General features: G+C 43.1%; 1 protein-coding gene across 1 annotated transcript in view; it reads right to left on the minus strand.

Annotated features, from left to right (window-relative positions):
* Positions 1-25,388, minus strand: part of LOC126416900 (uncharacterized) — a 68,501-nt gene that overhangs the window by 22,116 nt on the left and 20,997 nt on the right. The gene's annotated exons all lie outside the window — the stretch shown is intronic.

Raw genomic sequence — 25,388 nt, forward strand, 5'->3', positions numbered from 1 at the left:
GAGCTTGGATGGCGTGTACAGGTACAGCTGCCCATGCAGCTTCAACACGATACCACAGTTCATCAAGAGTATTGTGACTGGCGTATTGTGACGAGCCAGTTGCTAGGCCACCATTGACCAGACGTTTTGAATTGGTGAGAGATCTGGAGAATGTGCTGGCCAGGGCATAAGGCGAACATTTTCTGTATCCAGGACCAGCAACATGCGGTCGTCCATTATCCTGCTGAAATATATGGTTTCGCAGGGATCGAATGAGGGGTAGAGCCACAGGTCGTAACACATCTGAAATGTAACGTCCACTGTTCAAAGTGCCGTCAATGGGAACTAGAGGTGACCGAGACGTGTAACCAATGGCACCCCATACCACCACGCCGGCTGATAACGCCAGTATGGCGATGACGAATACCCGCTTCCAATGTGCGTTCACCGCGATGTCGTCAAACACGGATGCGACCATCATGATGCTGTAAACAGAACCTGGATTCATCCGAAAAAATGACGTTTTGCCATTCGTGAACACAGGTTCGTCGTAGAGTACACCATCGCAGGCGCTCCTGTCTGTGATGCAGCGTCAACGGTACCCGCAGCCATGGTCTCCGAGCTGATAGTCCATGCTGCTGCAAACGTCGTCGAACTGTTCGTGCAGATGGTTGTTATCTTGCAAACGTCCCCATCTGTTGACACAGGGATCGAGACGTGGCTGCACGATCCGTTACGGCCTTGCGGATATCTTATCCGCCTGTCATCCAGACTGCTAGTGATACGAGGCCGTTGGGATCCCGCACGGCGTTCCTTATTACCCTCCTGAACCCACCGATTCCATATTCTGCTAACAGCCATTGGATCTCGACCAACGCGAGCAGTAGTGTCGCGATACGATAAACCGCAATCGCAATAGGCTACAATCCGACCTTTATCGGAAACGTGATGGTACGCATTTCTCCTCCTCAGACGAGGCATCACAACTACGTTTCACCAGGCAACGCCGGTCAATTGCTGTTTGTGTACGAGAAATCAGTTGGAAACTTTCCTCATGTCAGCACGTTGTAGGTGTCGCCACCGGCGCCAACCTTGTGTGAATGCTCTGAAAAGCTAATCATTTGCATATCACAGCATCTTCTTCCTGTCGGTTAAATTTCGCGTCTGTAGCACGCTATCTTCGTGGTGTAGCAATTTTATTGGCCAGTAGTGTAATTATTAGTTTTTTTCTTTTAAAAAGCTGCAATTTCTATTTCCTGCCATTCTTATATCGTTATTAAAATCATGCGTACGATTCCTGCTCTCGCACAGTTCAAATACTGTGCGTCGCGTATTCGCAAGTCCCATGTTGAAAAATTTTTCCTTCAGCAACAAAGATGATCGTAAATTTCCTTTTCTTGAAATCATGCAGCTCTGGAAATATGTACCTTCTTGTTGTTAGTAGCATTTAAATTTTCCTTCATATCTCTCCTGTTCAACATATTCCGTAGAACTCGATAGGTGCTTGCAGCAGTTCTAAAAGCCAGGCCCACCATCAAAGCCTCTATTGCTCTCTCCACATCGTATCGATCGCATGAAAGACTCTTTCTTCTGCGCTTATACTTGTACACCATGGCTGAATGAATAACATAAACTATTTTTTATTTAGTATTAAAAAAATCCTCGGTTCAGAGTTTAAACACAGCCCCTGTTTAAATTTTGAATAAAAAGAAATGACAACCGAAGACTTCTGGCACAGGCAGTCACCCTCATTTAGCCAACGGCCTTGTCAAATAGGGCGGACGAGTAGACGCAGGTGCAGGACACTCTCTGGCCCTTGGGATAGGAAACTTCACTAAATTGCGGAAGAGTTAGCAATGATCAATGGTAGTGAAAACTGCTGTATTAAAGACATAATATGTAACCACAGGACAGATGGCATGTAATTGAAAAGTGACATGATAATCTTTCCATAGGCAAAAGATTCCGGACTAGTCTCACATTCGGATCTCCGCGAGTGGACTGCCAGGGGGAAGGTGAACATCAGAAAAAGATGGAATAACCAACGAAAGGATAACATTCTTCGAGTAGGGCCGTGGAATGTCAGTAGTTTGAACGCAGTAGGGAGGCTAGAAAATCTGAAAAGGAAAATTCTAAGGCTCAGTCTAGATACAGTCGGCGCCAGTGAAGTGAAATGAAAAGTAGACAAGGATTTCTCGTGAAACGAGTATAGGGTAAAATCATCAGTGGCAGAAAATGGTAAAACGTGAACAAGATTCTTTATGAATAGCAAGGTAGGGCAGAGAGTGAGTTACTGTGAACAGTTCAGAATCGACAGCAAACCAACACCGACAACGATAGTCCAGGTATACATGCCGACGTCACAAGCTGAAGATGGGGAAAGTATAAGATTGGGAAAGTATAAGAAGGTATTGAAAGGGTAGTTCATTACGTTAAGGGAGGTGAAAACCTAAGGGCCATAGGGGACTGGAATGCGGTTGTAGTAAAAGGAGCAGAAGAAAGGATTAAGGAAGAATGTGGGCTTGGGAGACGGAATGAGATAGAAGAAAGACTAATTGAGTTCTATAATAAGTTTCAGCTGGTAACAGCGAACGCTCTGTTCAAGAGTCACAAGCGGAGGAGGTATGCTTGGAGAAGGGCGGGAGATAAAGGAAGATTTCAGATAGATTACAAGAAGGTCAGGCAGCGATTCTGAAATGAGGTGATGGATTGTAAGGCACACCCAGGAGCAGATATCGATTCACATCACAATTCCTTAATGTTGATGAGTAGGCTGAAGTTTAAGAGACTATTCAGGAAGAATCAATACGCAGAGAAGTGGGATACGGAAGTACCAGTAATGAAGAGATACTCTTGAAGATCTCTGAGGCTAGATATACTGCGGTACTGAGTAGCTCAGCAGGCAGTTCCTTTGAAGAGGAATGGATGTCTCTAAAAATGGCAATCACAGACGTTGGAGAGAAAACCATAGGCACAAGGAAGGAACTGCAAGAAAATCATGGGTAACAGAAGAAATACTTCAGTTGATCGACAAAAGAAGGACTTACCAAAATGTTCATGGAAATTCAGGAATACAGAAATACGAGTCACTTACGAATGAACAGAAAATGGGAAGTGCAAGGGAAACTAAGAAGAAATGGCTACGTGAAAAATGTGACGAAATCGAAAACGAAATGATTGTCGGAAGGCCGGATTCGGCATATAGAAACGTCGAAACAACCTTCGGTGAAATTAGAAAAAATGGCGGTAACGTTAAGAGCGCAATGGGAATTTCACTGTTAAATGTAGAGGAGAGAGGGAATAGGTGGAAATAGGGCTTCATGAGGGAGAACACTAGATCTGATGACGTGATAGAGGAAGAAACAGGAGTGTATAGCGAAGAGATAGCGAATCCAGTATTTGAATCAGAATTTAGAAGAGCTTTGGAAGACTTAAAATCAAATAAGGCAGAGGGGATGGATATCATTCCAACGGAATTTCTAAAATCATTGGGGGAAATGGCAGCTAAACTACACTCCTGGAAATTGAAATAAGAACACCGTGAATTCATTGTCCCAGGAAGGGGAAACTTTTTGACACATTCCTGGGGTCAGATACATCACATGATCACACTGACAGAACCACAGGCACATAGACACAGGCAACAGAGCATGCACAATGTCGGCACTAGTACAGTGTATATCCACCTTTCGCAGCAATGCAGGCTGCTATTCTCCCATGGAGACGATCGTAGAGATGCTGGATGTAGTCCTGTGGAACGGCTTGCCATGCCATTTCCACCTGGCGCCTCAGTTGGACCAGCGTTCGTGCTGGACGTGCAGACCGCGTGAGACGACGCTTCATCCAGTCCCAAACATGCTCAATGGGGGACAGATCCGGAGATATTGCTGGCCAGGGTAGTTGACTTACACCTTCTAGAGCACGTTGGGTGGCACGGGATACATGCGGACGTGCATTGTCCTGTTGGAACAGCAAGTTCCCTTGCCGGTCTAGGAATGGTAGAACGATGGGTTCGATGACGGTTTGGATGTACCGTGCACTGTTCAGTGTCCCCTCGACGACTACCAGTGGTGTACGGCCAGTGTAGGAGATAGCTCCCCACACCGTGATGCCGGGTGTTGGCCCTGTGTGCCTCGGTCGTATGCAGTCCTGATTGTGGCGCTCACCTGCACGGCGCCAAACACGCATACGACCATCATTGGCACCAAGGCAGAAGCGACTCTCATCGCTGAAGACGACACGTCTCCATTCGTCCCTCCATTCACGCCTGTCGCGACACCACTGGAGGCGGGCTGCACGATGTTGGGGCGTGAGCGGAAGACGGCCTAACGGTGTGCGGGACCGTAGCCCAGCTTCATGGAGACGGTTGCGAATGGTCCTCGCCAATACCCCAGGAGCAACAGTGTCCCTAATTTGCTGGGAAGTGGCGGTGTGGTCCCCTACGGCACTGCGTAGGATCCTACGGTCTTGGCGTGCATCCGTGCGTCGCTGCGGTCCGGTCCCAAGTCGACGGGCACGTGCACCTTCCGCCGGCCACTGGCGACAACATCGATGTACTGTGGAGACCTCACGCCCCACGTGTTGAGCAATTCGGCGGTACGTCCACCCGGCCTCCCGCATGCCCACTATACGCCCTCGCTCAAAGTCCGTCAACTGCACATACGGTTCACGTCCACGCTGTCGCGGCATGCTACCAGTGTTAAAGACTGCGATGGAGCTCCGTATGCCACGGCAAACTGGCTGACACTGACGGCGGCGGTGCACAAATGCTGCGCAGCTAGCGCCATTCGACGGCCAACACCGCGGTTCCTGGTGTGTCCGCTGTGCCGTGCTTGTGATCATTGCTTGTACAGCCCTCTCGCAGTGTCCGCAGCAAGTATGGTGGGTCTGACACACCGGTGTCAATGTGTTCTTTTTTCCATTTCCAGGAGTGTATTATTGACGTTGGTGTGTAGAATGCGCCACACTGGTGATATACCATCAAACTTTCGGTAAAACATCGTCCACACAATTCCGAATACAGTAAGGGCCGACACGTGCGACAATTATCGTACAATCAGCTTAACAGCTCAAGCTTAACAACTCATGCATCCAAGTTGCTGATAAGAATAATACACAGAAGGATTGAAAGGAAAATGGCCCACCTGTCAGATGAAGATCAGTTTGGCTTTAGGAAAGATAAAGGCACCAGAGAGGCAGTTCTGATGTTGCGGCTGATAGTGGAAGCAAGAAAAATCAGGACAAGTTCAAAGGATTTGTTGACCTGGAAAAAGCATTCGACAATGTAAAATGGTGCAAGATGTTCGATATCCTGAGCAAAATAGGGGTAAGATATAGGGAAAGACGGGTTATATTCAATACGTACCGGAGCCAAGAGGGAACAATAAGAATAGAAAAACAAGAACGAAGTGCTCGGATTAAAAAGAGTGAGAGACAGAGAGGCAGTCTTTCGCCCCTGCTATTAAAACTATACATCGAAGAAGCAATGACGAAAATGAAAGAAAGGTTTAAGACCGGGATTAAAATTCAAGTTGAGAGTATATCAATGAGAAGATTCTCCGATGACGTTGCTATCTTCAGTGAAAGTGTAGGACTGCAGGATCTATTAAATGGAATGTACAGTCTAATCAGTTCAGAATATGGATTGAGATCAAATCGAAGAAAGAGAAAAGTAATAGGAAGTAGCAAAAATGAGAACAGCGAGAAACTTAACATCATAGTAGGTGATCATGATATAGACGAAGTCTAGGTATTCCGCTACATAGGCAGCAAAATAATATGTGGCGGACGGAGCAAGTAGGACATCAAAAGAGGACTATCACTGGCAAAAAGCACATTTCTGGCCAAGATAAGTCTACTAGTACCAAACATAGGTCTTAATTTGAAAAAGAAATTTCTGAGAATGTTCATTTGGAGCACAGCATTTTATGGTAGTGAGACAGGGACTGTGCGGAAAAGCGTTAGAGATTTTGTGCTACAGAAGAATATTGGAAGTTACATGGACTGATTAAGTAAGGAATGAGGAGGTGCTTCGCAGAATCGACGAGGAAAGCAATATATTGGAACACTGAAAAGAGGAATGGACAGGATGATACGGCATCTGTTGAGACATCAGGGAATAACTTCCATGGTATTATAGGGAGCCATAGAGGATAAAAAGTATAGAGGACGACGGGAATTGTGATCTATCCAGCAAATAATTGAGGGCATAGGTTGCAAGTGTTACTCTGAGATGAAAATTTTGGCAGTGGCGCACCCAATTGTGACAATGTCATATTTACAGAATATGAAATCGATGTGTGCTCTCACCATAATCAGTATTTCGCTTCGGACAACGGTTGTGAACTAGCAGACTTTGGCTATGAGACGGAGTAAATGGAGTGACGAGCATGTAAAGTGTTGTGACTTGGCAAGACAGCCAAGTCACTATGAGGTGAAGCCGAAAGGCACGCGTTAAGCTCACGCAGGCTGGCGTGAGGTCTGGAAAATGACAAGGTGTTTATAGTAGCAAAAATAGTACGTAGCTTCTGGAATACTTAACTTTAATCCATAATTGGTGAACATCGGTCTGACGGTACATGCATCACAAAATTGATAGCAAATGATAATGGCGCCTTGCTAGGTCGTAGCAAATGACGTAGCTGAAGGCTATGCTAACTATCGTCTCGGCAAATGAGAGCGTAATTTGTCAGTGAACCATCGCTAGCAAAGTCGGCTGTACAACTGGGGCGAGTGTTAGGAAGTCTCTCTAGACCTGCCGTGTGGTGGCGCTCGGTCTGCAATCACTGACAGTGGCGACACGCGGGTCCGACGTATACTAGCGGACCGCGGCCGATTTAAAGGCTACCACCTAGCAAGTGTGGTGTCTGGCGGTGACACCACATAAAGTGTTCTTCCTCAGATGAACGTTGCGAAGCTAGACTATCCTCATGCACATCACGGTCTGTTCAGCCACAAATATCTTAAAGCATACACTCATTTTTTCGTGTACACACTAGCTGTTTCAAGCCAACACTTTGTTTTGCGAAAACAAACAACAGCTCCACGCAGTCCTCCAGCTCTCTGACCGGTGCCTATTTCTGCTGTTCCGGCCAGCACACCAGACACCTGTGTCGCGCGGTTTTCACGGCCGCTTCTCATCGACTTCTCGAGTCGAAGTACAGGGTTATTACAAATGACTGAAGCGATTTCACAGCTCTACAATAACTTTATTATTTGAGATATTTTCACAATGCTTTGCACACACATACAAAAACTCAAAAAGTTTTTTTAGGCATTCACAAATGTTCGATATGTGCCCCTTTAGTGATTCGGCAGACATCAAGCCGATAATCAAGTTCCTCCCACACTCGGCGCAGCATGTCTCCGTCAATGAGTTCGAAAGCATCGTTGATGCGAGCTCGCAGTTCTGGCACGTTTCTTGGTAGAGGAGGTTTAAACCCTGAATCTTTCACATAATCCCACAGAAAGAAATCGCATGGGGTTAAGTCAGGAGAGCGTGGAGGCCATGACATGAATTTCTGATCATGATCTCCACCACGACCGATCCATCGGTTTTCCAATCTCCTGTTTAAGAAATGCCGAACACCATGATGGAAGTGCGGTGGAGCACCATCCTGTTGAAAGATGAAGTCGGCGCTGTCGGTCTCCAGTTGTGGCATGAGCCAATTTTCCAGCGTGTCCAGATACACGTGTCCTGTAACGTTTTTTTTCGCAAAGGAAAAAGGGGCCGTAAATTTTAAACCGTGAGATTGCACAATACACGTTAATTTTTGGTGAATAGCGAATTTGCTGCACGAATGCGTGAGGATTCTCTACCGCCGAGATTCGCACAATGTGTCTGTTCACTTCACCATTAAGAAAAAATGTTGCTTCATCACTAAAAACAAGTTTCGCACTGAACGCATCCTCTTCCATGAGCTGTTGCAACCGCGCCGAAAATTCAAAGCGTTTGACTTTGTCATCGGGTGTCAGGGCTTGTAGGAATTGTAAACGGTAAGGCTTCTGCTTTAGCCTTTTCCGTAAGATTTTCCAAACCGTCGGCTGTGGTACGTTTAGCTCCCTGCTTGCTTTATTCGTCGACTTCCGCGGGCTACACGTGAAACTTGCCCGCACGCGTTCAACCGTTTCTTCGCTCACTGCAGGCCGACCCGTTGATTTCCCCTTACAGAGGCATCCACAATCTTTAAACTGCGCATACCATCGCCGAATGGAGTTAGCAGTTGGTGGATCTTTGTTGAACTTCGACCTGAAGTGTCGTTGCACTGTTATGACTGACTGATGTGAGTGCATTTCAAGCACGACGTACGCTTTCTCGGCTCCTGTCGTCATTTTGTCTCACTGCGCTCTCGAGTGCTCTGGCGGCAGAAACCTGAAGTGCGGCTTCAGCCGAACAAAACTTTATGAGTTTTTCTACGTATCTGTAGTGTGTCGTGACCATATGTCAATGAATGGAGCTACAGTGAATTTATGAAATCGCTTCAATCATTTGTAGTAGCCCTCTACTTAAGTGCCTCACGATGCTATCAGATCTTCGAAGGCGACAATGGATTTTCTCCTGTCCTGTTAGCATGACGAACTGTAGGACTGAACTGATGGCAAGTTACTTTCTCTGTTCCCTACGAACACCCAAACTCGTTCTAGTCCCAGAATCATGCTTGAAGATAATGACTGTGAGGTATTTGGCTCCTGCTTTTGCATTTAACTATGGCTTGTCTTGAAATTCGACGAAATATGGATAAAGATGACAAATTTGAACAAGTAAGTCAGCAGCTTGCATTTATTTTACATTTATTTAAACGCGAAAACTCAGTCTTCAAACATCATTTTATCTTTTATATTTAGTCTTGGATCATCCTTTTGAGTTTTATTAACCCGTAAGAGAGCTTCACGTCATAGAGGGCTCAACTGGAAGATTATTTTTGATCACTACACTTTTCATTCAGCTATTTGCACAGATAAAATAAGCAGTGCATCTGAATGCATGGACAAAACTCTACGACTCACCGAGTATGCTGTAACGCTTACAGGCGATTGAACAAGATTGGACAAGATTCCAGCAATAATTTCACCTGTAACTGACAATCCTCTACATTTACTGTACAAACAACTATTTTCTCGTCGTCTAAATTAAGAAAAATTTTCAAATGTGTGTGAAATTTTATGGGGCTTAACTGCTAAGATGATCTGTCCCTAAGCTTACACACTACTTAACCTAAACTATCGAAGAATAAAACACACACACACCTATGCCCGAGGGAGGATTCGAACCTCCGCCGGGAGCAGCCGCTAAATTAAGAGGATGCCTTTTAAAAGTTTGGACCTGAGGGGAAAACCGCCACTTTCAATTACCTCCAAGAGGATGTTGCCTGGATCAGTCTCATTTCTGTATTTGGTTCTCTAGACTGTTAATATGTAGTGTAAAGTGCCATCCACTCTTTTCTGGTTGTTGAGACACATTACAGTGGAAATCTTCACTGATCCTGCAATATCTGTTCAGAAATGTTTCTTCTAGGGCTTCGAAATCTCTCGACTATGTGTTAGCATAAGTTCGTCATATGGTTGTTACCGGGCAGACTCGGCGTCTTCACTACAATGAACTGTGATCCGTTTCAAAGGTCCCACTACGAACGCACTATTCGTTAGAAGCACCACCTGAAACATATGTTCAAGATGACAGATATTCTAGTAAAATACCTGAAAGGGTCCTTTAAACAGTGTGAACGATTGCAAATGGGGAATTGGAAGTCATAACGGTACACGGATAGTTATCCTGCTGGAAGATCTCATCGCTGTCAGGGAAGACATCAAGCATTGAGGGACGCAGGTGCTCTGCGATAATGTTCACTTATTTGTCAGCTGTCACAGATCCCATGGAAGCCCCCATACCTTGATGCAGCTCCCTTTGGCCGGCGCTGTTCATGTTTCGCTCACCCATTCTGAGGGATTCCGCACATGGCCACAGACCAAGTGTAACCAAAAACGTGATTCATCCAGGCGACACGTTCCCAGTGAATCACGGTTCAGTCTCGATGCTTCCGTGCCCACTACAGTCGTAACTGACGAAGTCGTTCTGTCAACGTGGGAACACGTGAAGGTCGGCTGCCGTGGATGATGATGATGATGATGTTTGGTTTGTGGGGCGCTCACTGCGCGGTTGTCAGCGCCCGTACAAAATCCCAATCTTTGCTCACTCCAATCTCGCCACTTTCATGAATGATGATGAAATGATGAGGACAACACAAACACCCAGTCATCTCGAGGCAGGTGAAAATACCTGACCCCGTCGGGGATCGAACCCGGGACCCCGTGCTAGGGAAGGGACAACACGACCGCGAGACCACGAGCTGAAGACGTCTGCCGTGGAGCCCTGTACAACAACAATGTGTGCTGAAGCGGTCTGCACCTAAACAGATTTGTACTCTGCCCTCAAATCAGCCACATATCGACGCCTGTCCTACTTTACAGTTGTATAATGAGGCGTGACCGTCCAAAACCTTGCAGCCCACTCGTGATATCACAATCTTTCAGTCACTTTTCACAGATTCTTGCGACAGTTGCACACGAACCGCCAACCGTTTCCGAGGTGGCAGGCCAGAACAACCTGCCATTAGTGAAAATCGATTGTGTCAGTGGATATACCCATTTACGGCCCGTATCGTCGTTATGATCACTCTACATTCGTCTCCTCTACGTTTATGTACTTTATTTACGACGTCAGATGAACATAACTGCACCAAACAGCATTTCGTCTTATTGTTGTCGTTGATAATAACGTTTTGGCTCTTCGTTTAGCTCAAAAAGCGCCACACTACTTTGGACAGAGTGATGGGACACACTCGGATCAAAAGCATACACGAAAATAATGACCGCTGATGAGGCGCTTGAGACACCTGAGCATTATTTGTGGACAAGTTATGTTCTCGGAGTTTAATAATTGTTTCATCGGGTTCATTGCTTAGCTCAGAGGAGAACTCTTGTTATAACTCAATAAACAGACACCTTTAGGTCATCATCCTATGGCTGAATCGATTTAACTTCAGTGCTGAACAGTAAGGTTATCAGCATTCATTCTCAATATAGGGGAAAGACTTGTAACAGAATTTGTGAAAACTAGATGTAAACACTACCCATGTATAACTCTTGTTGTACGTGAAATAGTTAGTATCTCCGAACGTGCTGTTGTCAAGCATTCAAAATACTAATCAAATAGTTATTGAGTGGTTATGTTGGGCTACTTGAATACCACTTGGAGCTATTCATGGACTTCATGTTCCCAAACAACGATGGAATTTGCACCAGGCCACAACTGATTCGCGATTGCTTTGAAGAACATTCCGGAGAACTCGAGCGAATGATTCGACCATTCAGATCGCCCGACATGAATCCCCTGTAACATTTATGGGACATAATGGAATGGTCATTTCGTGCACAAAATCCTGCACCGACAACACTTTCGCATTATGGACGGCTGTAGAGGCTTAGCTCAGTATTTCTGTAGGGGACTGCCAATGGCTTGTTGAATCTGTGGCTCGTTGATTTGCTGCACTGTGCCGGGCAAAAGCACGTCCGACACGATATTGGGAGGTATCCCATGACTCTTGTCACCTTAGTGTATACGAGGTGCGACAATAAAGTAATGAGACTGATGTGAAAAAAAATTTTGCTTACGGTTTTCGTCAAGTTTAATGTTGTCTCCAAATTAGTTCGCAGGCTAGGGTGGCCGAGCGGTTCTAGGCGCTACAGTCTGGAACCGCGCGACCGCTACGGTCGCAGGTTCGAATCCTGCCTCGGGCATGGATGTGTGTGATGTCCTTAGGTTAGTTAGGTTTAAGTAGTTCTAAGTTCTAGGGGACTGATGACCTCAGAAGTAAGTCCCATAGTGCTCAGAGCCATTTGAACCAAATTAGTTCCCTTCTGATTGCACACACTTTTTCCAGCGCTTCTGCCATTGGTGGTAACATTTCTGGAACTCGTCTTCTGTAATATTCACCAAGACCCTCGTCACAGCTTCTTGGACATCTTGTGTTGTTTAAAAATGGTGTCTCTTGACCGCCGTTTTGACTCTTGGAAATAGAAAAAAGTCGCACGAAACAATATCTGGTGAATAAGGTGGCTGTAGTAGTACTGAAATTTGTTTTTAGGATAAAAGTTGCTGTACTGACAGAGCATTATGGGATGGCGCTTTATCGTGATGCAGAATCCAATTATCAGCAATGTTGGCATGGACACGAAGAATTCTTTTACGAAGTCTATCTAAAATTTCTTAGTAGTAATATTGGTTAACTGTTTGTCCAGGAGGCGTCCACTCTTTATGAACAATTCCCTTGGAATCAAAGAGGTTGATGGTCGTCCACTGCGGTGTTCGTCTTCAACATTCGTTCTGCCTTCACTAAAAATTTTATGCCAACGAAAAACTTGAGCTCTTGGCGTAACCTCCTCTCTAAAAGCCTTCTGAAGCTTACCGTAAGTTGTCGTCGCGCTTTCACCCAATTTCATCAAAAAGAAATGGCATACCGTTGCGCAAACTTATTACAGCACAACTCACGACTGAGTAGTCGCATCGATATGCCGCTTGGAGTAGAAGCAGTTTATGGACCTAGGTCAAAGATATTGTGCCTATGCAAGCCTGCAGGGTTGCCACATCTTGCAAAGAAAATCAGTCTCATTAATTTATTGTCGCTACTTGTATGTTAAAGAAACAAGCGTTTACATGCGTATCTGTGCATGATTCTTGTATCGTGACTGAACTACTCACTGCTATGAGCATAGAACAACACGATTTTTTTTTTGACACAGTACTTTGAATACGATAATACGTTTGTCCTAACAACTGTAATTGATAGACATACAGAATAAACATATACTGCAGCAGAAAGTAATCTGAAGCTGCGCTAAATGAATAAACACTCACTGTTCTCTCAACGCACTAAACAATTTCTGAACCTGACTCTTAAGAAATGCCATTCACTAACAAGCTGGGCAACAACGGAAAGTTCCATGCCTACTTTCATCTCCAACAGGAAGAGCTGGAAGAAATCATGCTGCTTTAAAAAAAAATGGTTCAAATGGCTCTGAGCACTATGGGACTCAACTGCTGTGGTCATAAGTCCCCTAGAACTTAGAACTACTTAAACCTAACTAACCTAAGGACATCACACACATCCATGCCCGAGGCAGGATTCGAACCTGCGACCGTAGCGGTCGTGCGGTTCCAGACTGTAGCGCCTTTAACCGCTCGGCCACTCCGGCCGGCCTGCTGCTTTAAAAAACTAAAATAAATATCGCTAGGTGCAATACGAGTTAAGCCAAGCGCCATTCACTAACAATCGGATCACACAAGCTGCAATGCGTGTCCAGATAGTCACGCTTAAAAACTTCTGAATAAGTAAGTGGGATGTGGAGGTTCAGTAAGGAATAACGTGAGTACTAGTGTGGATTAGTTGTGTAGTAATCATAAACGATTAACACGAACAGAATTAGAAGATATAAACATGTCAACATTGATGACAATTGTTTTAAACAATCTCTGTAAGTTGCAAATAAAACAGATGGCTCACGAAGTGATGACTTTCGACAAAACTTCCTCTTCAATTCAGTACTTTAAAAGAAAAGGGTGAATAGTGATGTGACGCCTTCCTGAGCTGATACGTATTATGAAATGCTTAACTGATTACGTTCTGATAGTCAAGAAACAAGTTTCAATACTTAAAAAGCTTAAACTGAAATCGCTCCCTAAACAGAACATTTCGTTTCCGGCACTTATGCAATTTAGGGGGTACATGCGCTGATCACGAGAAAAGTACCTGTTTGTGAAGGAAACGCGTATTTCTGAAGATATAAGCATATATATGCACGGAATACCAAAAAAGTACTTATTTTCATATGGATGAAAAAAAAAGATCAATTAACTGTCTGCTTTCACCAACTTGTTCATGTTGCTATGCCAATATGCTGCAGACACTTAAATATATTTCTTCAGAGAGTTCTTTACCCATAGGTAATGCTCACAGTTTCATATATCCTAACCATGATAGCTGTTGTTGGCTTTGCATATTGTTGCATATGGTATGTGTCCCTGTTGCTCACAGTTATGTATCTTGATCAGTGCGCCCAACAATCTATATTTTTCTGTCGAGGCTGTCTGTTTTGAAGTATGGTATATTACTGTGTGTGCCAAAATGGGGAGAAATTTTCCAGATTTGGGTGGCTTTGTAATGGAAGATTTATACCGTGTTACGTAGAACACACAAAGCTCTATAAAATGGGCTAGGCAACAAGGTCTTTTGAAGAAAGATTTGGTGTGTGAAAATGGGAATTGTGTTGGATACAACGAGATGAAGCTGGAGAAAACTACAGGGAAAGATGGCGAAATTTGGCGCTGCTCCGTTGGCAGGGACTGTAGAAAGAAATGTTCAATCAGGAAAATGTCATTTTTTGCTGGCAGTCATTTAGGCATTTCTAAAATTTTGCGACTGTCTTACATGTGGGCTTTCGAACTCAATAAGCAAAAGTTTTTAATGAGGGAGCTCAAAATTGGCAGCGAGCACACTGTGGTCGATTGGTGTCAATTTTGTAGGGATATCTGCCATGAATATTTCTTAATTGAGCCAATAGTTTTGGGCGGCCCTGGCCATACTCTTGAAATAGACGAGAGTTGCTTCGTCAGGAGAAAGTACCATCGAGGTCATACGGTGCGGGAGGAATGGGTCTTTGGTGGTTATGACGTTGAGACAAACCAAAGCTTTATGGTTGCTGTGCCACGATGTGATGCTACCCATTTGCTGCCAATTTTGCAACAGTATGTTTTGCCTGGAACCACAGTAGTTTTTGATTTGTGGCAAGCTTACAACACCATAGGTAACTTGGGATACAATTATCTGACTGTTAATCATTCGCTTTATTTTGTCGATCGCTTTACAAACGCAACCACAAATCATGTGAAGTCAGTCTGGCAAAAAGCTAAAGAAAAAAATAAAAGGCGTTTCGGAACTCACCGTGCTATGCTGAATAACTACCTGGCGGAATTTCTCTGGCGTCAACGTTTTGGGGAAAATCCATTCCACAATTTTATTGAGCATGTTCGAAAAATCTATCCTAATGCTGCAAATTAACTTGAGGTAGCTGTTTTTATCTTATTTGTGATTCGAGCTTTAATGTATATCTGTGCAAAACAAATAAATATGATTTTTTGAGAAAATTTTGTTATTAATTCTATCTTTTTTGCAAAAAAAAAAATGTTTTTGAAATTCCGTGCATACATATGCAATACATCATTTTTGATGAAAAACATTTTTGAGACAGTTAATTGATTTTTTTTTGCATCCATATGAAAATAAGGACTTTTTTGGTATTCTGTGCACATATATATGCTTCTATCTTCAGAAATACGCGTTTCCTTCAAAAATAGGTACTTTCCTCGTGATCAGCGCATATATCCCATAAACTGCATAAGTGCCTCATTTCCTTCAATATTATTGCACGCGTATGCACATCCAGATATTACCTCATGTAATGTGTTCCAATCTGCTCTATAGCAGCACCGCCAAGGCAATTCATCCGATTCTACTATCATTCGACAAAGAAGTGCTAGCTAGTGCGGATTAACAACACGACAACAGTATGAACTCTGAATTCCAAAGACTCTCGTCTATATATGTACTCGTGAAATGCGCTATCTGTGGCAAATATTATAAACCAAACTGCCACCTCTCATAATACATAAAACTTACATACATGGGGAAAATAGCGGAGCACCCGATATTATGCTCCTTCTTAGACCCCTCTGAAAAAATCTTTATTTAGTTGCGATATCCAAATAGAACACTGTTAAAAATCTAAAGCCAACAGGTTGAGTGCTTAACATGCTATGCTCCATCATGTCCAAGTTTAGTTTGGGACAGACATTGAGGGAGCATATTTATTCCATCCCCATTTAAGGATTCGAATGTGTGCTTACTATACCAATTTCCTACAGGTATTTCTTTTGTCGGACAGAAAAGAGCTTTGTTACACGGGGGATGTTAAACCTTCCACGGTTAAAATTTCTTTTCGCATATTTGAAAAATAGGTCAAAATTGTCTTACTTTGTGATAAACAATACACTTTCACTACCAAAAAACTGTGTCACGCTTACGTAACTAGTTCCATGTTTTCACATGAACCGAGGATTTTCAGAGTTAAAATTTTAATTTCAGAGTTATTTTATCAAGATGGCAATTGTGGAAAAAGGTATAGCAAATCAGTTTATCAAAATTTCTTTTCCCATATTTGAAAAATAGAAGGTCAACTTTGTCTTACTTTGTGATAAATAATACACTTTCACTACCAAAAAACTGTAACTCTTACGTTACTAGATAGATGTTGTCAACTGTGTCACACGCACGTGACTAGTTCTGTGTTTTGATATGAACCTAGGATGACTTTGGAAAGGACCATAACATATAAAGCCCAATTACGTAAATCTGCTGCGAAACTGAAGAGCCGTAATAACCTTCTTCAGCGTCTAGCTGGTACATCATGGGGAACTGACGCCAACACACTGAGAACATCTGCTCTAGCACTCGTCTACTCCTTAGCAGAGTACTGCTCTGCAGTATGGCCTAATAGCTGCCATACTCGCCTTGTGGACATTCAACTTCGTCACACTATCCGTGTCATATCTGGAACATTACTTGCTACTCCAATCCAATGGCTGCCGGTGTTGTGTTACATACCACCTCCTCACATCAGAAGACAAAAACATCTTGGTCATATGTGGTCAAGAATACTGAATAACTCGTCACTCCCAATTCACGAAGATGTGAGACAGATAGAATCACCAGGTTGAAGTCCCATAAACCGGCATGTAAAACGGCCATGGAATTGTTAAGCAACCATTTCGACCCCAAAGACAGCTGGCGGAAAGAATGGAGATCTTCTACTCCACAGGGCATCTTGAAAGTTGAAGATCCAACAGTAAGGCTCAATGGTTTCAGCTTGCCAAGATACACTTGGAGCAGGCTTAACCGTTTCAGATGTGGTACTGGAAGTGTTTCGATTCTTCATAAATGGGGTTGGGTGGACACCCCATACTGTGACTGTGCTGACGTTCCACAGAGAATTAAGCATATAGCAGTGGACTGCCCCCTCCTTACCTTCCCTGGAAATCTAGTGGATTCGAACCTGGTTACTTCCGGAGTGGTTGATTGGATCAATGGCTTAGATATAAAGATCTAAACCGTATTTTAATGTAATGATAATTAAATGGACACCCTAGCTGCAAACAGGCGTTGATGTACTTGATTGGGGACATGTTGAAAATGTGTGCCCCGACCGGGACTCGAACCCGGGATCTCCCGCTTACATGGCAGACGCTCTATCTGGGTTCGAGTCCCGGTCGGGGCACACATTTTCAGCATGTCCCCAATGAAGTACATCAACGCCTGTTTGCAGCTAGGGTGTCCATTTAATTATCATTTCATTTCTAGCAAAGCTGCATGGTCATCCACGGTAACTGTTCTTTCGGGAACAGGTACTACCGTCATATATAGTATTTTAATGTGTCTGTGGTACTGTATTTTATGTGTTATAGTGATTGTTATGTATCATACGCTAAATAAATAAATAAGTACCAAAATACATTTATTCTCCTGTCAACGAAAAACATGTAGTATCACACACAAGTTTTCAACATTACATTTGATGGTGGTTTTGACATATTATTGGACTGACGGTTTTCCAGAAGTTTAATAAACGAGACAGATACACATAAGAGAGACTTTATTGATCAGTTATATACTCTCCTTCATTATTTACAACAGCCTGCCAAAGCTGGGGTAACTTTTCTATTCCGTGAATATAGAAATCATGTGGTTTTGAGGCGAAGAACTCACCAACCCATGTTCGGAGAGCATTTCCTCCGGGAAGGAAGTTCCTTGAAGATTGTCCTACGGAGAACGGAAAAGGTGAAAATCTGAGGGTGCAAGATCAGGTGAATAAAGAGGTTGCGGAATGACTTTCCAGACCAACACCTGTTTAGTGTCTTTTGTCAGTCTATCCTAATGCGGGCCGGCATTATCGTGGCGTAGCATCACTTCACGCAGTCTTCCTGGTCGTTGCTCTTGCACTGCGTCTGCGAGACGTCTCATAGTTGACAAACGTCAGCAGCGACAGTTACACCTCGGGGAAGCACACCCACAGCGTGGCTGTTCACCATTATAATATTATCTTTTTCGGATGCGAGGTCTTTGTACGGAGAGTTCTTGCTTTGTTTGCGAGCAACCATTGCCTTCTTTTCCTTATGTTAGCGTAAAGGCAACGTTTCTCATCACCAGCAACAATACAGGATAGGAATGGTCATTGTTGTTCAAGAGCCAGTCAATGACGAGCAAGCAGAAATGCAGATATTGTCACCTACCGATTTTTGTCATTTTGACTCAGAGTACGCGGTACCCATATACTCGATTTTTTAACCTTCCCCATTGCGTGCAAATGATGCACGATGATGGAATGATCACAGTTCTCGAGTACACTGACGTGGATCATTGTGAATTAATGCATTTAAACGATCTTCATCAAACACGTAAAGTCTTCCTGCCATTCTCTGTCCGCATACATGGCGTAAATTTTTCTGGCTGCACCCGCTGCTGCCAGCCCTCTGCTGGACTAAAACAGAAAAGTAGGTAGGAAATGTTCCGCTTTCTCCACTTGGCACTCCATTTTCTGGAGTTCACAGCTCCACTCACTATCTCCAAATGCCAAAATGACAAGGTGTAAACTGAAATACTAACAGTGAACTACAAATAAAAAATGTGTTGACCACAAAATATTACATTAACAGAATCTTCCGTCGGTTCTTGGTAGAACAACATTATAATAATAAATGAAAAGCACCAGTTTGCTTTTGTTCTACAATATTATTTTTATTGCTAACCGGTTTTCGGCTTACAAGGCCATCTTCAGGCATCATGCCTGAAGATGGCCTTGTAAGCCGAAAACCGGTTAGCAATAAAAATAATATTGTAGAACAAAAGCAAACTGGTGCTTTTCATTTATTACAAAATATTACTGCAGAAGTTGGACCATTATGGAGTAAGGGGAGTAGCTTACAGTTGGTTCGCCTCTTACTTTAAGAATAGAAAGCAGAAGGTAATTCTCCGCAATATTGAGAGTGGTAGTGATGTTCAGTCCCAATGCGGCACTGTTAAGTGGGGCGTTCCCCAAGGGTCGGTGCTGGGGCCACTGCTGTTTCTTATTTATATAAATGATATGCCTTCTAGTGTTACAGGTGATTCAAAAATATTTCTGTTTGCTGTTGACACCAGCTTGGTAGTGAAGGATCTTGTGTGTAATATTGAAACAGTATCAAATAATGTAGTTCATGAAATAAGTTCGTGGCTTGTGGAAAATAATTTGATGCTAAATCACAGTAAGACTCAGTTTTTACAGTTTCTAACTCACAATTCAACAAGAACTGATATTTTGATCAGACAGAATGGGCATATTATAAGCGAGACGGAACAGTTCAAGTTCCTAGGCGTTCAGATAGATAGTAAGCTGTTGTGGAAAGCCCATGTTCAGGATCTTGTTCAGAAACTAAATGCTGCTTTATTTACCATTAGAACAGTATCTGAAATTAGTGACACTACAAGACGAAAAGTAGTCTACTTCGCATATTTTCATACGCTTATGTCGTATGATATTATTTTTTGGGGTAATTCTTCTGATTCAAAAAGGGTATTTTTTGCTCAAAAACGGTCTGTTCGCACTATATGTGGTGTAAGTTCGAGAACCTCTTGTCGACCCCTATTCAATAGTCTGGGAATTCTGACATTGCCCTCACAGTATATATTTTCTTTAATGTCGTTTGTTGTTAGCAATATTAGACTACTCCCAAGAGTTAGCAGCTTTCACTCAGTTAATACTAGGCAGAAATCCAATCTGCATGTGGATTGCACTTCCTTGACTCTTGTGCAGAAAGGAGTGCAGTATTCTGCTGCATCCATTTTCAATAAGCTACCACAAGAACTCAAAAATCTTAGCAGTAGCCCAAACGCTTTTAAGTCTAAACTGAAGAGTTTCCTCATGGCTCACTCCTTCTATTCTGTCGAGGAGCTCCTGGAAGAGCTAAAAAATTAAGCAAATTCCAGTGTTACATTGTTGATTTTCTTTATTTAAACTTACAACTTGTCACCTGAATATGTTTTTTTGTATTTCATTTTATCTGTTTCTAATATCATGTTATAATTTCATGTATTAACTCTCCTTAATTTGGTCCCACGGAACAATAAATAAATAAGCACATAGCAACCAGAATACCAACGCGCAAAACAAAAACGCTACGAACTTATGCACCAACCTAACGCACCTCAATGTTTTCTACTTTCTATGAAGCTTTCTACGTGGGTCATCCAAAAGAAATGCACACTATTTTTTTAAAAAATCCATCTTTTATTCTACATGTCTGAAAGTTTTACAGTGTGTAGATACATCCTTTAGGAACAATATTTTCGTTTCTCCACATAATTTCCACCCATCTCAACTGCCTTACGCCATCTTGGAACCAGCGTCCGTATACCCACATGGTACAATTCTGGACCAACCTGTTGGAGCCATTGTTTGGCAGCGTGCACAAGGGAGTCACCATCTTCAAACCTTGTTCCACGAAGAGAGTTTTTCAGTTTCCTCAAGAGATGATAGTCACATGGAACCAGGACAGGACTGTAAGGCGGGTGTTTCAGTGTTGTCCATCCGAGTTTTGTGATCGCTTCCATGGTCTTATAACTGACATGTGGCCGTGCATTGTCGTGCAACAGCAAAACATCCTGCTTTTGCCGATGTGGTCGAACACATATGCATCAGAAAATATGGTGGTTCCACTTGGCATGATGTCCACAAGCAAGAGTCCTTCGGTATCGAAAAACACCGTAGCCATAACTTTTCCAGCACAAGGTGTGGTTTTGAATCTTTTTTTTTTCTTGGGTGAATTTGCATGATGCCACTCCATTGATTGCCTCTTCGTCTCTGGTGAAAAATGATGGAGCCGTGTTTCATCGCCTGTCACAATTCTTCCATGAAATTCATCTCCACCATTCTCGTACTGTTCCAAAAGTTCGCTGCATACCGGTTTTCTTGTTTCTTTGTGAGCCACTGTCAAGATCCTGGGAACCCACCTGGCACAAACCTTTTTTAACGCCAACGCTTTCAGTATTCTGCAAACACTTCCTTCCCCTAACCCAATGTAGCGTGACAATTCGTTCACTGTGATGCATCAGTCAGCAGTCACCAATTCGTTAACTCTCTTCACGTTGTCTGGAGTGTGTTCAGTACGAGGCCTGCGGCTGCGAGGACAATCCTCGATATTGCCGTGCCCGCTTTCATCACGTAACCTGCTTGCTCACCGACTAACTGTACTGCGATCGACAGCAGCTTCTCCATACACCTTTTTCAACCTCTTGTGGATGTTTCCCACTGTCTCGTTTTCACAGCACGGGAATTCTATGACAGCACGTTGCTTCTGACGAACGTCAAGTGTAGCAGCCATCTTGAAGACATGCTGTGACGGCGCCACTCACGGGAACAGGTTGAACTAAGTTTTAAAACAAGCGGGAGGGATGTATCTAAACACTGTACAACTTTCACACATGCAGAATGAAAACTGTATTTTTACAAAAATAGTGTGCATTTCTTTTGGAGTGACTCTCGTACGTATACACGTCCCACTACATACAAATTATACACAAATCAGTAGAATTACTGAGGTGTGTAATAATGTTTCAAAACGATGTCTATGATACATAAGAAAAGACTTCAGACGTTCTTGGAATGGTGAAGATTAATTTGGTTCTCGTGAAACACATACACTGCGCCACCCATAGATACAAGCCGCCACATTCGATCGCTCACACGGCCTTCTGTATATTTATGCCGCGGTCCGCAGTATTTTTCTCCAAGTTTCGAAAACACTTCACTACGTGTTAGCATTAGCAGATATGAGATATAGACGTCCCAACGCTCAAAACTGCGTATTACTTTACTGAGACATATGTATCCCAGCAACCACGAAAGGTGCGCTACCATAGATTCTCCAGTCTGAGTGCCTGCAGTGGTCAACTCTCGCCATGTACGCACGTCGCACCGCTAGCAGATCTCGTGGGATGATGAGAGGTGGCTCGTCATCGTCATAGCGTCATGGCTGACGCGGCATTCGTTGACAGTAGATACTCTCGTTTATACCGACAGACATGTTTGTGTTTCTTTGCTAGTGATGAGTTTCAGAAGCTTCGTTTTTCACCCGTCTGGTAGAAAACATCTCCGACGCGGCCCGTTGCGAGACGCCGGAACTCTAGGCCGTACGATGCGCGCTGCCGGATGTCGTCAAATCTGAATGACCACAAACAACTCGCTTTCTAGGAAATGGGACACTTATTGCGAAATTCGCTATCTTTTTCAAATCGTACGCATGTATTACGACACATCACGGACACATAAATAGTGAACTCCAGACTACCAGCTACAATTCAGTGTCTGATGCGAACGTTAACTGGGTTTCCTTTCGTGTCGGTGTGTAACTAACATCCTGCGGAAGAAATAGTTTTTCTCCTTTTCAAGTACCTGTTCATCGGTTATGGCTATCGTTTGTAAATGGGAGACATCAAATGTTGTTTGTGATAAATACTTCTTTTACGCGGCAGCGCAACTACTTGGGATTCAGAACAGTAATCCGAATGCCGTTAGTTTGTTAACAAATTCCTCAGATGTTCCTACTAACCAACTCTATAATTACATTTATGATTTATTAAGTAACAGAACTGGCACAGTGACAACTGACCAGACGAGTAGGGAGCAAGTTGACGCTCTTCAATATCAGCTGGAAGTATTGTGACTGTTTCATTCCAAGGACACAGTGATTCATAGAAACAAGTGAAACCTACCATCACAAACATATTATTGCGTGCATGTAACAAAATATAGTTCTAGCCACAGTTCACCTCCACTCATGATGTCATCCACGATGTATTCTACAGTGCTAGCGACATCAGTATATTAATTTTGGCCCCACTGAACCTAATATTGCCGCGCGGAGTGGCCGCGCGGTTAGAGGCGCCATGTCACGGTTTGTGCGGCCCCTCCCGCCGGAGGTTCGAGTCCTCCCTCGGGAACGGGTGTGAGTGTTCTCCTTAGTGTTAAGTTAGTTTAAGTAGTGTGTAAGTCTAGTGGCCGATGGCCTCAGCAGTTTGGTCCCTTAGGAATTCACACACACTCACACATTCAACCTTATGTTTTATTTTGTTGGAAATGTCAAAGACGCAAGACGTCAATATCCAGGCACAGATTAAAAAAATGACTTCTGTGCTGATATACGGGCACTCGCACTTCTATTGAGAATCACGCATACCACATAAAAGAAAATGCTGAATCACTTTCGCATTTTGTACGTGAAAGATTGTAGGTTTTCTACGGCTGTACTTTATTGACGCTCATTATTCACGCGACATAGATGATCGGTTTAGGAATACAGATCTCATCACAGACTATCTGGAAAATGAGTCACATTTCTGACAATTTAATGAAATACATCCTCGGTGTGACAGTTAAGAGAAGACCAGACGGATCACTGGGTCACGCAGAGATCCCACGCATTCTGGCGTCTATCTCCACTACTTAAGCCATCACCATCCGTTACAAAGAAAGTGGAATAAGTACTCAGATTATCAGACTAAGAGGGCGTTGTAGTTTAAATCAAGAACGCCTGAGAAAGAGAAACCAATGATTGCTTATCTACCCTCTGCTGGTCCAGTATATCCGGAATAATCACCCGACTCCTACGGAAAAATGGCATCCATTTCTTTCACACCAATAAGAAACACAAAAAATTCTTCTTTGCAAAGAAGATCTAGGTCTCCAAAAACCAGATGTGTATCGCAATCCATGCGAATGTGGGCTGTTTTACCTGAGACAATTACAATAGCTGAAGACAGAAAGTATATCAGAGACCCACCGCACAAAAACAACCGACTCAGCTGTCACTGTGTATTGTCTCGAATACAGTCATGAAATGAAATCTTGGGGCAAACGTCAAGTTTTTGCGTAAGCCTAAAGAAGGAATCTGCCGAAATAAAGACGTCGGAAAACATAATAAATGGGAATGTGTGGCGGAGATTTTATCCTTTGTAGTTAACACTGATCGGTTCCAAAAGATTTCTTTGCCTATTTCATGTCTGTGGATTAAATGTTGATTTAATTCGTCTTTTTATTAATTTTCTTTGCACAAATGCACAAATGGCACATATAAGTGTTTCAATTAAGTAAATCTGTCTGTAAATGTATGCTGTTTATGGAATTTTGTCTAGTAGTAACTTTGTTCATTTATGTAAATGAAGTGCAATGCCCATTAGAACAAAATTTATACTTGTGTAATTAAACGAAGGAGGAGACAATTATTTGGATTTTTGAATGAAGGGACATTTGTGAAAGTGCGGTTCCTGCAATTATGGCGAAAATAAGATTTTGAGTCGAGTGTAGGACAGTGATGCGTGGAACAGAGGGAGAAAGAAGTACGGTTACGAGAAGAAGTTAAGTTGAAGCAGTTGTGGAAGATTCTCACATGCTACAAAGAGTTTGTCACAAACGGAGTAATGGCGCTTATCACAACGTAATGCGAGCTTGTAACTGGACATCCAGTATATGAAGTACACAGAGGCGTTGACGACGGCTCAAGAAGAGAAGACGGCTGATCTACTTACAGAAGAAGAAGAGATAGTAAGTATTTTGATGAAGAGTTTCAAGACAAGAAGAGAAGAGAGAAAGAATCAGGATGCATTTAATGGTGGACGGCAGATGCGGAGCGGATATGAAGAATTGAGTAACTAAAGGGACTTGAATGGGAGCGAATTGCATTGTAATGACAGTGTTGTTACGTGTACTTTACAGTTCAGCAACGTGAAAGCCTGTTGAGTAGAGACGAGATATAGTCAGTTTACATAGTGCATACATCGGAATCTGTGAATGTTTGACGGACCTTCGTTTGCAACTTCAATTTTGATCAATTTAACTCGGTTGTATGAGGACGTAGTACGTTTGAGTGGAACATTAGAATAAATGTACATTTCGCTCATCATATATAACTATTACGCGAGTGTACTGTTGCCAAAAAGCTGTGTTTGTATTCTGAAATACCACATCCCAATTCTGACCTGGAATTATCCCTGCAAAGATAAAATGTCGTATTACCGAATTTATTTCTGAATTTGTGTGTTGCAGAAAAATACACCGACGGAAAAAATATTGAAACACCAAGAAGGAGTTGGTAGGCGTGATTCTACATCTGAAAGTCTCCACTATGAGGATGCAAATCAGGTTTGCTTTAAATACAGGATGGTCCATTTATCGTGACCGGGCCAAATATCTCACGAAATAAGCGTCAAACG

The sequence above is a fragment of the Schistocerca serialis genome, chromosome 8 (assembly GCF_023864345.2).
Source record: "Schistocerca serialis cubense isolate TAMUIC-IGC-003099 chromosome 8, iqSchSeri2.2, whole genome shotgun sequence".
Lineage (NCBI taxonomy): Eukaryota > Metazoa > Arthropoda > Insecta > Orthoptera > Acrididae > Schistocerca > Schistocerca serialis.